At 42.7% G+C, this 13,740-nt stretch overlaps 1 protein-coding gene across 1 annotated transcript in view; it reads left to right on the top strand.

Moving 5' to 3' along the window:
- Nucleotides 1-4,025: 4,025 nt before the first annotated feature.
- Nucleotides 4,026-13,740, top strand: part of CLCN4 (chloride voltage-gated channel 4) — a 67,138-nt gene continuing 57,423 nt past the window's right edge. Inside the window, exon 1 of the mRNA XM_054007959.1 lies at nucleotides 4,026-4,172. The gene's annotated coding sequence lies outside the window, so the exon portion shown is untranslated. The remainder of the gene's footprint in view (nucleotides 4,173-13,740) is intronic.

Raw genomic sequence — 13,740 nt, 5'->3', positions numbered from 1 at the left:
TCTTTGACAGTGATTGCCATTAAAAAGGCAGTATTTACCAACAGGTATGCACTGTGATATCTGAGATGTCACAGGTTGTCAAATACCTAGACTAGGAAATAACAGTGCAGTATCTAATGGCAAATGTTCCTGTTTTTTTTTTTTTTTTTTTAAATGGTGCCTATTGTACAATATCACCAGAATGTTTTGTGAGTCCAAGATTGACTGCTGTAATGAGTACTCTTTTGATGTGGTAATGAGTTATAATATTCAGTATTCATCTCTCTTGTTTTTGTCACAGTTTTGTACGATTGTGTCATTTGTATTATTTGGAAAGTATTTCTTCTACAGAATAAAATAATTTACTATAAATACAAATAGAGCTTTCTTATGTACCACAATATAAGATGTTTTTGAAATAATTACATATAGGTCATTATAATAATACCTTTACAAAGCAATTTCGTGGGCTGTATAGCATTGTTATTTAGATGACATCACTATAATAAACTTTCATCTAATAGTAAAAGTTAGGGAGCTTGTGAAATCAATCAGTCCAGAAAGGTTACCCTGAAGGCTTGAAATGGATCCAGAGTGCAGTGTGTGGGGAATACTGTCCCGAAGCCTTAGCACTAAAACCGCCTCTTGAAAATAAGTTTACATCTGCATCAGAGGCTCATGGTTAAGACCTTTTCTGGGCATATTTGCTACTTTTGTATTATTATGAGCAATTTCTCTGCAGAGAAAAGGCTGTTCAAGATTTCCTTACTAAGGTTTAATTTGTGCTCTGCAGACAGCATCATAGTACTACTACTTTTACTTCTTCTTTAACAACTTATTGAGCATCATAGTTCCTAGATGGAAATCACTTCAAACAGAAGTAAGATATACAGTAGAAGTTAATTTTTGAGTTTCATTCCTAGCTTGATTGACCTATTACTAAGCCACACTAGGACATTTTTTTCTGAAGACTATACATTCAATTTGAAAATGAATATACAATACACGTGGAAGATAGTGGATCACTATGCTGCAGAATGGTGGTGACCTGATTGTATTTGTGTAACCCTGGGCAGCATAAGCAGAGAGGGGATTTATAGCACTGAACGTATGCTGTTCTCAATTCACTGTTTACAAGGCATTATGGGTATAATAGAGCTAGACTATTTTTAACCTGTCTACTGGAAATAGACTTTGGAAGTTTTAGCCTTCACTCATTGCTGCCATCAAGATCAACAACAAAGTTAAAGGAGATATGTTGGAATTGCAACATGGTATGAGAACAAAGTTTTATGTATTTCTTTTACTCAAACAATGGTAAATATATTGCAAGATGATAGTTCAAGGTAAGTGTTACATAAAGATGACAAGATTCTTCTAAGGCTTAGATGATTATGTATGTTGTTAACTATAGGTCCTGTTGGGCATAATAAAATATCAGATTTTATCCCAAGGAGGAAGACTATGTTCATTACGAACCCAGTGTACTTTTTAACTGTAAAGAAACTCCACAATTAGAAGACCTGAGAGATTTTAAAAGGTTCCATTTACGGGGAGAATATTTAAAATACTCAAGAACTTTTGTAATATGGAAAACAAAACTATTTCCTCAAAGAAAAACCATCATGTATACAGTACTACTGCTTTTCCCTCATTCAATATGAGAATATAAATTGAGCAGATTGTTTGGTCCATTTCATAATGTAGTTGCTGGAAGCTTCTCTACACAAAAAGAGAGCCCTTTGGTATATGCTCATTTGATTCGAGCCATTCTCTCCCTTGCTTATGGCCAGAGTTATGGTGCTAGGATTATGTTGTATGTAATAGGAGGTTCCTCAGATGTGGCCTATAAAGAACTGATGGGTCACATAGTACTTGCTCTCCTTATTTTGAACTGCTAAACTCCATTAAACGAAACTCCAGGTACCTTAAGGGTAGGATTTTCAAGAGATGGGACAGCTTAGCTGCTTCCATTGAAATCAATTGGAGTTTTACTCCTGATTCCAGGTAGAGCAGAGTTAGGACAGTATTGAGCACTTTTGAAAGTCCGATCCTAAATACTTTCCTACTGCTACTTTTCCATGCACACAATTGTAGTAACTGGCACAGGGCTCTTACATGATTATGAATGAGGATGGGGGAATGGTGATCTGCCTGATCATGAATGTGCAGGGAGGTGGATCGTAAGCCAGTCTCTCTCTTAAGATGTGGTCCACGCAAAGAAAATGTTTGAGAAAACCCATACATAGCAGACTAAGTGCCAAGATCTAATCTCTTACGCAAAGTCCATGTAAATGGGATTTGGTCAGAGGATCTGCCTGGGAAACCAGGGAGACAGGCACTTCCTTCAACCTAGAGCCCAGATTTGGAGCAGCTGTGTAGCCATTCTGAAGTCACTAATCCAGTTTCCTGTTTACAGTAACACCTGCTATGCAGTCCCTACCTAAGGATTTGGCCCAGTTGGGTATACATAGTTATGGACCTGCTGGCTATTTGTTTGGCCTGCCCCAAATGTTCAACATAAATGCAAAGAGAACTGCTGCAGAACTGCTTTGTTAACCCAAAAGGGTCTGGGTGGAATTCCTCTGTGTGCCCCATCCATAGACTACTAATGATTCCCTGAGTGCAAACATACTATTTTATCCGACCTATTGTTAGGTAGCTAATTTTTCATAGGTACTGTATCACAACAGAAGTGGATTTTGAGGAAGGCTTTGACCATGAAGAGACTAGTGGAATTGAGGGCCAGTTCAAAATGCATATTCCAAGTGAGCGAGAGACTTGTGGGGGATGCAAAGAGAATATTGTAATAAAAGTGCAGTACTTAAGACAACACCCTAAACGTTGCTGTGTTTACTCTCTTATTTGGTATTGAAAAGGTCTTCATTGAAGATCGTTAAGGCTAAACCAAAGGTATATTCAAATAAGGGAGGATGAATAATGTCAGTATAATGCTATAATAAAACATAAAAGAAAATTGGTAACATGCTTTTACACAATTATGTATATGTAGTATATTTTGTAAAATTTCATTGTAAACTATGTACTGTGAAAGGTAAATCTAGAGGCTTACATAATTCTCATAAAAACATTTATTTAAAACAAGAGAACTCCCTGTGTGTTCAGAATGGTCCTGTAATTAGAGTAAAACTCAGTCCAAACTTGTCCTTAGAGAATGGTTCCAAATGTGATCTGCTGGATGACCAATAATTTGAAAGTCAGAGCAATGAAGATTGCGGGTTTGGGGTTTTTTTTGTTTTGGGTTTTTTTAAGCTATTTAATGTATTTTAAGTGAATTGTTAGTAAAAGATTCCATGGAAAAAACTTAAACAGGAATTTGACAAATAAGAGGGTAAACATGTGGCACATAGGAAAAGAACAATTTCAAGCACAAGGGGCAGCATGGAAGAGAGACGGGAGAAAGATGAGTAGGCAAAGGATACACAAATAAGTGGTTAGGCATGGACAAGCAAAATGGGAGAATAAGAAGAGCTCAGAACATAGATGGAGGGAAGTATTGAACTTTGGAGGTAAGGACAGGAAGCTTGAACATGAGGAAGATAAAGGGAGTCAGTTAAAGGGTTCAACAAGGGTGTGATATGGTGGGAGAAAAATGTTTTTTGCAGCTGCATTTTTGGATAGACTTGGAAAGGAGTAAGGTGAGAAGCATGTCAGAGGATTGCGAGAAATTATAAAATTGTGGTTTGTGCCATTTTCAAACTACTGTGATTAGTAACTTTTCATATTTATGAAATATGTAACGAGGCCTTGGGGCATTGCTATAAAATAAACAGCAATATTGCTCATAACATATGGACACATGAGTTCATAGTTACTTAGCTTTTCTTCATTAACAATGATTTATTATTGCTGTGACAAAATCATAATCTCTTTTTAGAAAAGCAACCTGGGTATGAAATAGCTAGTCATCCATTTTGATTAATAGAGCTTTGTAAGTCACAACATGATATGTGTAGAAAAGGGTGATCGAGCTTTCACTGCCTCGACTGATTCCTGCAGGATTACAAACAGTCTCTCTCTCTCTCCCCCAGCTGATACCCTACAGAGGGAGGATGCAATCACGTGACTGTAACTGCTTCCTCCCCATGACATCATTGCTTTTGCAGCCATACCAGTAACGAAAGGATGCTATCAAAATCTGTGGGACTGGGCTAAATGATGTTGCTTTGCAGGTAAGAGACAATTATCCAAAAGCTAATTTGCCAGTCTCTTTCTGTGTGGTCATCCTAGAGTTCAACCTCTGTTAGGCAGATCTTACACTAGAAAATAGAGCAGAGCAGTTTCTGTGCAAGCAGAGGATTTGCAGGTACAGGGGCTGCTTCCTTGCACTTTACAGCTCTTCCGGCTGACAGTCTTAGCAGCAATGCTGCCAGATGGAGCTTTAAAGCTGAAGAAGGCCCATTGTCCTGAAATGGGCCCTGTATCCTAATATGGGCCCTTCTTATAAGTGTCAAATTATGTATTTACATTAGCAGCCATCAGCCTAGATCAGTACAGAGAGGCATAGCAATACTGTCTTGGTTATGTTCCCTGTTTTTTTCCCCACACATAAAGCAAATTAGTATAGAGATGAAATGTCTCTAGTCTTTTAAAAAAATGAAAATTGGACTGGGGTTAGCAGATCTTAATGGGGAGGATTTTTACTTGTTTGCTGAGAGTATTTTTAAGGACCTAGTCCAGTAGGTTTCTTGCATAATTGATTTGCATGATGTCAGATGGTTTTTGTTTGCAAGGATTTTGTCATCCGATATAAGCAATGAAAATTATTCATCAGGGATGGGGGGGGGAGGGGGACATGAGAAGGCTAGCAGCCTCTTGCTATTTAACCCAAAGTCCTAGTCATATAACCTGAATTTATTCAAGTCACAATTAAAGTGGTAATCGAGCAAAACTTCAAATTCCAGAGGTTTTTTCCCTTCTGCTGTAATTGCACACAATGAAAATACATGAAGATAAATCATTCGGGGTGGGGGGAATGTTTGCTACTCTGTTATTTTCTAGTTCATTTTAAAAATGTTTTTTGTTGCTAGCAAACTAAAAATAATGGCAAATGCCGGGAGTTTTAGGAGGCAAGACATCAAAATCACTTATGAGCATGACAGTCAAAGAAGAGAATTTATCCTGCTTTCAGTCATTTGTAAGAACCTTGATGAATAATTGTCTGTCTTTGCCAGAGAATGGATGATGACTCAGCAGCAGCGGCAGGAGCAGGGAAATGGTCAAATTAATTATTAGTCAGATTATGCAGGAAGTTTTTTGATTCTTGAAATTCCCTTTCTTCATACATATTTTCCCACTATTGAAAATGCAAGAAAAGAGATGCCGTGGTGTGTGTGTGTGTGTGTGTGTGTGTGTGTGTGTGTGTGCCTCTGTCCATCCCTGTGAGGGAAATCTGATTGTGTCATGTTTTTAAATGTATTCTATGTCCTAGTGAAGGAAGAACTTGAATGGGTGCATACCACTATCACTAATAGTTAAAATCTAATATAGCACCAGAAAGCATTAAAGACTATGTGGTAAAATGTGTCTTAAAGAGACTTCAGCTCTATAAGCCTTTTTTGAAAAAAACATTTTAGACAAAATCAAATCTTGTAGAGAAAAGCATCTCCAGAGATCTTCCATTTTTCCACACCTAGGCACTAAAAGCAATGCGAACACATTTCCAATGGCCATATTAATGAACTTGCACTAAGGGCATTCTGGTGCTTCCAATACTGGATTTATCTGTTCAAACCTCCTTGAAATCTCAACAAGAGAGTTGTGTGAATTCTCTCTCGCACGTAAACTGTGCTAATATGTTCCTGTTTAATATAGACCATAGTGCTTGGCTCCCACTAGCGTGGCTTTTTGCCTGTGTGAAAAATGCACGAGGACTTCAGCCCTGATCTTTTAAAGGCGAACTTTAATTTATTTTTCCAGTGGTAACACTTGAATTCATTAACAAAATCTGGTGGGAACAAAAGCTGTCAAGGCTAATATGAGTCAGGCATTTCCATCCAGCAAAATGATAAGATACCAGGCTAAGTACATTTTATCCCTATGACCCATGCAGATGTTTTGTGTGCATAATACAAGCAGAATATTGCCCTTAAACTCCACTTTCCAGTCACTTAGATTATCCTTCTGCTGTATTGTTTGGCTATTGTGTAGGGCACCCACGAGTGTATTGCTGTTCAGTGAAATGAATCATGCCATAGATTCAGATACCAATTACTTTTGATGTTAAAAATTTTAAAAAATGAAGATTTTCAAATTAGGTATTTCTGGACAGGGGCGCTGGAACAATTTGTATAGTGCGAGTGCTGAGAGCCATTGAACCAAACTATCAACCCTGTATATGATGGAAACCACTTCAAGCCAGGGGGTGCGGCAGCACCCCTAGCCTTCCTAGTTCCAGCACCTATGTTTCTGGACTGCAGACCAGGAAATGACTCATGGCTAATGCAAAACTTCCAGATCTTGGCAAAAAATCCATATAATGATGCTCAGCTCTTATATAGCAGTTCTCACCCCTTGACCTCAAAGTGCTTCACAAAGGAAGGTTCCCCCTAGTTGCAAATAAGAAACACGTGCAAGAAGAGAAACCTGGAGTGTAAGCTCCCAGAGGCTGGGTGTGACCAGTGACCCATATGTTTCCAGCTCTGATCTAGTGCTCAGTGTTGTCATCCCTAAGCGTTCAAAAATCATGAGTCTGAACCCAAAAAGGAGGTGAAGTGACTTGCCTGAGGTCATACAGCAAGTCAGTGAGAGATTCAGCAATAGAAGCCAGGCCCCTGACTCCCACTCTAGTGCCATGCCACTGGCCCACGTTGTCTCCTCGTGGTTGTGTAGAAAGGATTTGCTGCGCACCCTGTTCATTCACTGTCTCTGTTTCTGTTAGACTCACAAGAGCTGAAAGAACAGAACAGTCTAGTAGTGGCCTACGTAGTGCAGGGCTGTCACCTTGTGTGCTGAGGGCTGAAGAGCCGTTTCAATCAGAGCTCTGGGGCTGGCGGTAAAAAGTTTTCAAGTGGGAGGCTAACTTTGCTGTCCCACTGCAGTAATGGTAAATGCTGCATTTTTAGGACATTTTAAAAAAGCAAATGCATTTATGAAACCTCCTTTCCTCTGTCCATTGATAAGGCAACCCCTGGCCCGCACCTAGTAGTGAATTTTTTCTCTTTTCCCAACACTTGGGGTATGTTTTCACTACTGGCTGGATCAGCGGGCAGTATAGACGCAATATATCGATCCCCGAGCGCTCTCCCGTCGACTCCTGTACACCAGCTTGGTAAGAGGCGCAGGCAGAGTTGATGGGAGAGCGGCAGCAGTCGACTCACCGTAGTGAAGACACCACGGTAAGTAGATCTAAGTACGTCGACTTCAGCTACGTTATTCACGTAGCTGAAGTTGCATAACTTAGATCGATTCCCCCCTTCCCCCCAGTGTAGACCAGGCCTTGGGGAATTTCCCCTACTCCTCCCTTGGGGAGGGAGAAGCAGCAGCAGCAAGAATTTAAGGAGAGATCAGGCACAGCCCTGTGGGAGAGGGCCTGAGGGGGAGGCTGGAAAACAACCTCTTCCTGTGAGCTCTGGCTGGGGAGCATTGTGGCAGTAGTGGCAGCTGCTCAAAGAGCCACTGCTGAACAGCAGGGGACAGCAGATCAGCTGCCTGTGCCCAATCAGGCATGAGCTTCCTCCTCCGTTCCGCCCACTCCCGCCCCACTCTCTCCTGCCACTTGAGCTGCAAAGCAAGCAGCTGCAAGCTGAGGACCTTAGAAGTGCAGTGTGAGCTGCCAACTAGAGAGAAGGGTCCTTGGGGCCAGATGTAGCCAGTGGCCCATGTTTTGCAGCCCTGATCTACTGTTGCTATCCCCAAGCATTCAACAGTCATGAATTTGTTTGAAAATCACAAGCTTTTAAAATGCTGTGGGGGTGCCTCTGGGTTTTCAAGCCTTCAGGCTGAAGCTTTTCTTCACAGGTGTGTGTGTGTGTGTGTGTGTGTGTGTGTGTGTGTGTGTGTGTGTGTGTGTGTGTGTGTGTGTGTGTGTGTGTGTGTGTGTGTAAAAAAAATGTACTTTTTAAAAAGTCACAGAAATGCAATTGTTTTAACATTAATATGAAGACCAGTATGTTGCCTAGAGACATGTCTCTTGACCAATGTAGTCGCCTTCCTTTCACTGGCCCACTAGGAGGTTGCTCAAGGTAGAGTAAAAGGCCTTGTGCCTTTTTTTACACCACTTTAGGAAACTGGGCCTGAGGCTCCCCTGTGTGTACTGTGTTGTGTGTCTGTGTGTTCACCTCAGACCAGGCCCACTCAGACAAACTACCAGGAAAGCTTTATTCTGTAAAGAAATACAGAAGAGCATTCCAGTCCAGCAACCTCCTCTCTGCTTGCCTCCTACATGCTCCCAGCTTCAGTCAGTGCTGAAACGTCATGCTAGGAGGGCAGAGGGGACTTCCTGTTCCATGTTCTCCCAACATGCCAACGTTGGTAGTCCACAACTTGTCTTTCCCATGGTTGCTGCTGCTGAAGCACACTGGACCTTGGCCTATACCAGGACACATGTCTCTGCTAAGTTTGAAATACGTTCTTTGTGGCTGGATCCATTAGTCCCCTCTCTTTCATAAAAGTATTTGCTGCCTAAGTTCACTTGTACTCTTTATTTTGAAGGGCTTAAGTATGATCATTCTTGAAATCCTTGTTTGCTTGCAAATGTGTAATTACCCATGTCCTGGGGTCATTCTACCTCTCAGCAGTAATATCCTTGGGCTTCATCACACCAGTTCTGTTGATGGATCACATTAAAATCTGTTTCCATAAAGAGAGTCAAACGGATCCTGTTCCTCTTCAAACCCCATTTTGATTACTGTGTACTGCATGGATTCCAGGCAATTGTCTTGCAGGTGACTCCTGTAAGAATGTGGAATGCAACCCACTGCTCATTTGGACAAAAGCTTAATGGAAGTGGTGAGCTCAGTTGAAAGAGAAAAGCAATGGCTTGAGTGGGGCAGAGGTCGTCTACATACTTAGCTCAAAAACAATGCTTAGAACTGAGTCAGTAATGACATTGACGAACTCCTGTCTGTACTCCTTGGCTACAGGTTGGTGGGTGTTGACACGGTGGAATCTATCATCAGAATAAAGAAATACTCGTGTGCAATAGTCAGAGTACACTCAGAAAGATCCTATAGGGAAGGAAGGAATCAAGCAACGTATTTTGAGTTAATTTAATGAAAGGTTCCTGGCTAACAGTCTTGGAAACAGAGTTTTTCTATTCATGGTACAGAGATTTGCAGTGTGAGCTTCTCCACTGTGCTCAGCCCGTGTGCCTATATCCTGATGTTGAGGATTCCATGCAAACTGAGGTAGTTTTGCAGAGAGAGCCAACTGAAGTATTAAATTAAAAGCATTATAAATTAATGAGCTCAAAAGCAGACCTTCTGAAACAGTAATGGAATAAAGATCAATTTTAGTGAGAAAGCAAGACTAGAAAATAATATATGTGAATCATGTAAGAGTTAATGGTGTGTTAGAAATCCTAACTTCTGAAAGCTGACTTCTGAGTGTTCATTTCTCGACCACAACATTGCATCATCTCCCGATTTTGTTTAATTAAATTTCCCTGTTTCCTTTAAAAGACAAAAGGGAGGAAGTTGGTGCTAAACCACAGAGCTCTCTTCCCTGAATTGAACAAAAGTTAATTGTGAGACATTCTTTATTAAAGAAGCTTTAATAACACAACCTGAAAAACCCAAAATAGAGTAATTCTAAAATCTGTGTATGAAATTGCTGACTTTGCACATAAAGTTGAGATCTACAGAACCAGTTTTCTTCAGACTTGGGCTGACATTTAAGTCTCACTGGGAACAACAAAACAAACTGAGTTTGATGTTTTTAGCTTGAGCTGATTTTGAGTTATGTGAGTGCAAAAATTCCACTTGGAACATATGGGGAAAGTGGTTTGTTTTGGGTTTTTTTTCTTGACATAACTCAACAGCTGAACCAATTTTGCTCAAACTTTCCAAGAAAACTCAAGCTGTGACCAAACACAGCATATTTCAGACCAAAAAGAATTTGTTTGAAAAAAGACTTACAATTAAACTGAAAAGGGAAGTGCCGGGAGAAAGCTTAAGATGAAAGCTAGAAGTTAACCTTAAATATAGTGGGTGCTACCATCACAGGTGAGGCTGTGTTTTAGCATTAGCAGGGACAGCCTTATGATTTACAGGGCTCCTGGCAAGAGCTAGAAGACAGGAAATCGGGCCATAAATTCTTGCTCCTTCCATTCCCATTGGCAGAGAGGAGCGAAGGCCTGGCAGTGAGAGACTGCCTCCCCATACATTCATGCTGCCAAAGATGCAGATTGTGTTGGAGGGTGAGTTTCAGAGTGTCCATGGATTCTGAGGCAGCAGTGGACACTTGCTTTGCTTGTTCTTAAGGCCAGCTCTATTATCCTCACTATGCTTTTGTCCTTAGGTGGAATAGCTGAGAGCTAATGGCTGGAGATCATGATTTAATCTGGAGCACGTCTTTCCCTTTGTGCCTTAAATTTCCAGTGATTATCCCATGTGTTTTTCCTTTCTTCCAGAATCTCTCCCATGCGATGCTATGCCCTATGTTTTTTCGTTATTGCTGCAGCTTCACATTTTTTCCATGGAGATTATTGAGGGTATTATTCAGAGATTATACAACATCATAGCAGGAGACTCCTTTATATGTGGTAACCAACCCATATAAAAACGTACCACAATATTTAAAAGTAATGTTTCAAACCACTTCATATCTCTGTAGAGATGCTGCTGTTTTAGGTGAGTGCTGTAGAATATAGTAGTATGTTTTCTCCTGATAGACCAGGGGTTGGCAACCTACGGCACGCGAGCTGATTTTGAGTGGCACGCAGCTCCCTGCCGCGGTCCCAGCCCCACTCAACCCCCCCCGCCCACCGCTCTCCCCTGCAGGGGCAGGAGGTAAAACCTTGGTCCTGCAGCAGCCAAGCTTCCCCCTCCCCCCCTTCTTCCCCCAGCGTGGTGCTTTCCTGCCCCTCCTCCTCTCCTTCCCTGGCCAATCAGCTGATGGCCCTAGCGAGGAGTGGAGGGAGAAAGCAGCAGCATGTACACAGCTCTGTAGAGGACGCAGAGAGAGGTAGGGACGGAGCCTGGGAGAAAGGGGTGGAACAGGACATATCCCTTCCAGCCCCCTGCCATGAGCCGCTCAGGGCAGGGGGCTGGGAGCACCCCCACAAGCCGAGCTCCCCAGGCTTCTGCCCTGAACCCCCACCACCCCAACACACACCCATCCCTCTGCCCTGCATCCCCACAGCCCCATCCCTCTGCCCTGAACCCCCCAACACTCAGCCTTCTGCCCCACACCCCCCATACCCCCAGCTGTCTGCCCTGAACCCCCCACACCCCAACACACACTCAGCCTTCTGCCCTGCACCCCCCAGCCCTCTGCCCTGCACTCCCCACCCCAACACACACCCAGCCCTCTGCCCTGCACCCCCCACACTCCCAGCCCTCTGCCCTGAACCCCCCACACCCCAACACACACTCAGTCTTCTGCCCTGAACCCCCCACAACCCAACACATACCCAGCCCTCTGCTCTGCACCCCCCACACCCCCAGCCCTCTGCCCTGCACCCCTCAGCCTTCTGCCCTGCACCCCCCACCCCAACACACACTCAGCCTTCTGCCCTGCACCCCCCAGCCCTCTGCCCTGAAACCCCCCACCCCAACACACACCCAGCCCTCTGCCCTGCATCCCCCACACCCCCTGCCCTCTGCCCTGCACCCCCCATACCCGCAGCCTTCTGCCCTGAACCCCCCACAGCCCTCTGCCCTGATCTCTGAACCGCCCCCACACACACCCCAGCCCTCTGCCCTGACCCCTGAAACACCCCAATCCCCCCCACACACACACACCCGGTCTGGGGTCCCGGCTGCAGGCCCTGATCAGCCCTCTGCCGACCTAGGTGAACAGAACGCCAGGCTGGCAGCGAGCTGAGCAGGCTGGTGGCGTAAGATCAGCATTTTAATTTAATTTTAAATGAAGCTTCTTAAACATATTGAAAACCTTGTTTACTTTACATACAATAGTTTAGTTATATATTATAGACTTACAGAAAGAGACCTTCTAAAAACGTTAAAATGTATTACTGGCACGCAAAACCTTAAATTAGAGTGAATAAATGAAGACTCGGCACACCACTTCTGAAAGGTTGCCGACCTCTGTGATAGACCCAGAAGCATAATAATAATAATACTGTTAGTTTTAATCTCCTATTTTTTCCCTGGGTTGTCCAAATCTAACTGGTCTCCACTTTCTTAGGCTATATCATGCTTCCAAACAGGCTTGTACTGTTTTCTTTGGGGGAGGGAGGCACTGTTCTAATTAAATTACCTTTTAAATTTTTTAAGTTGATACGGAAGGTCAATAGATCAATCAATATGCTCATTTATGACTTTGAAAACCAACAGCTTTACATTGCCCACAGGTATTTTTAAACACAATTAAAATGCAGTTTAACATGCCAATGGTTCAGTCATGCCTTCACTAAACATAGTTTGTAAATCATCACTCACTACCTTTTCTTTAATATTTAGAAGAATGTTCCATAACCTTTTAATTACCTTCAAGTGCACTGAAAATGATGCAGCATCATGTAGCTGTTATGTCATTTTCCTGTCTGTATATTGGTTGTTGATATGGAAAGATTTTTTAAAAGGGGAAAGAGATATTTCTTGTGTCAGGGCTGTGGGCAAATTCATCATCATGATACTTTTGAGGGTTAGAGTAAAGTAAGCATCTTTACCTGAAAGTATGAAAGGTGTTCATAAAATACTGGAAATTAAATATAGAAATGACTTTTTCTTTGATGAATATATGTCCGTGTGTACTCCGACATAGGTGCACATGCATGCAAGATCAGTTTTTTTGACTAGCTGTGTCTGTCAGGGCTGCACATACACCCTCTGCCTCCTTGTGGCCCCTATGTGAAGTCATAAAGGACAGAGTCATTGCAACCCTCCCATGGCAACAAGACAGAACTTGGCAAATGTTCAACCTGCTACTACTCAGAGAGTCTTCAAAATATTTTTTTCTCCAATTTTGTGAAAAAATCTTCCTTCATTCTTCATTAGGACATTATCAGCAACTCTGCCATACAGAGGTCCAGCCACTTTGAACCAGCCACCATGCCCCATGGTGGACTCCAAACCCTGCCTGTCCTATTATGAACTGATCCCTGTCAAAAATGGGCACGGTGGCTTTTCTACCCAGATAGATATGCTCTGTGTGTAAGTCCTTTTCCTCCACAAATCCAGGGAGGCTTGGCTCAAGCTACGCCTGCAGGGGCAGTCCGTTTGGATTGCTTCAGACCCAGAGGTGACCATCACTACCAGATCAAGGCGAGATAAATCAACATCAGCCAGTGCTCCTGTGAGTACACCTTATACTCTAGGATTGGACACTGGAAACAAGGCAAAGAGAGCACTGGCAGAACGAGACCTGGTGTCTTGGACACCAACCACCTCAACATCAATGAAATCTTCCGTACTGGACACCTCAGTATGGATGAACCTGGCACCAACATCCCAGAGAGTAAAGCCAGCATCTGTGCTCAGACATAAAGTTGACATTCTTTCACAGAGCTGGACGGAGCCCAGTATAGCACCAAATATGAAGGAAAGTCCTGGAAGGAGGACACACAAGATCACTTCTCAAAGCACAGAGCCTCTGAGTTCTTGATCAGAGCAGGAA

Source organism: Malaclemys terrapin, chromosome 1 (assembly GCF_027887155.1).
Source record: "Malaclemys terrapin pileata isolate rMalTer1 chromosome 1, rMalTer1.hap1, whole genome shotgun sequence".
Lineage (NCBI taxonomy): Eukaryota > Metazoa > Chordata > Testudines > Emydidae > Malaclemys > Malaclemys terrapin.
This window is presented reverse-complemented; position numbering and strand designations above follow the sequence as displayed.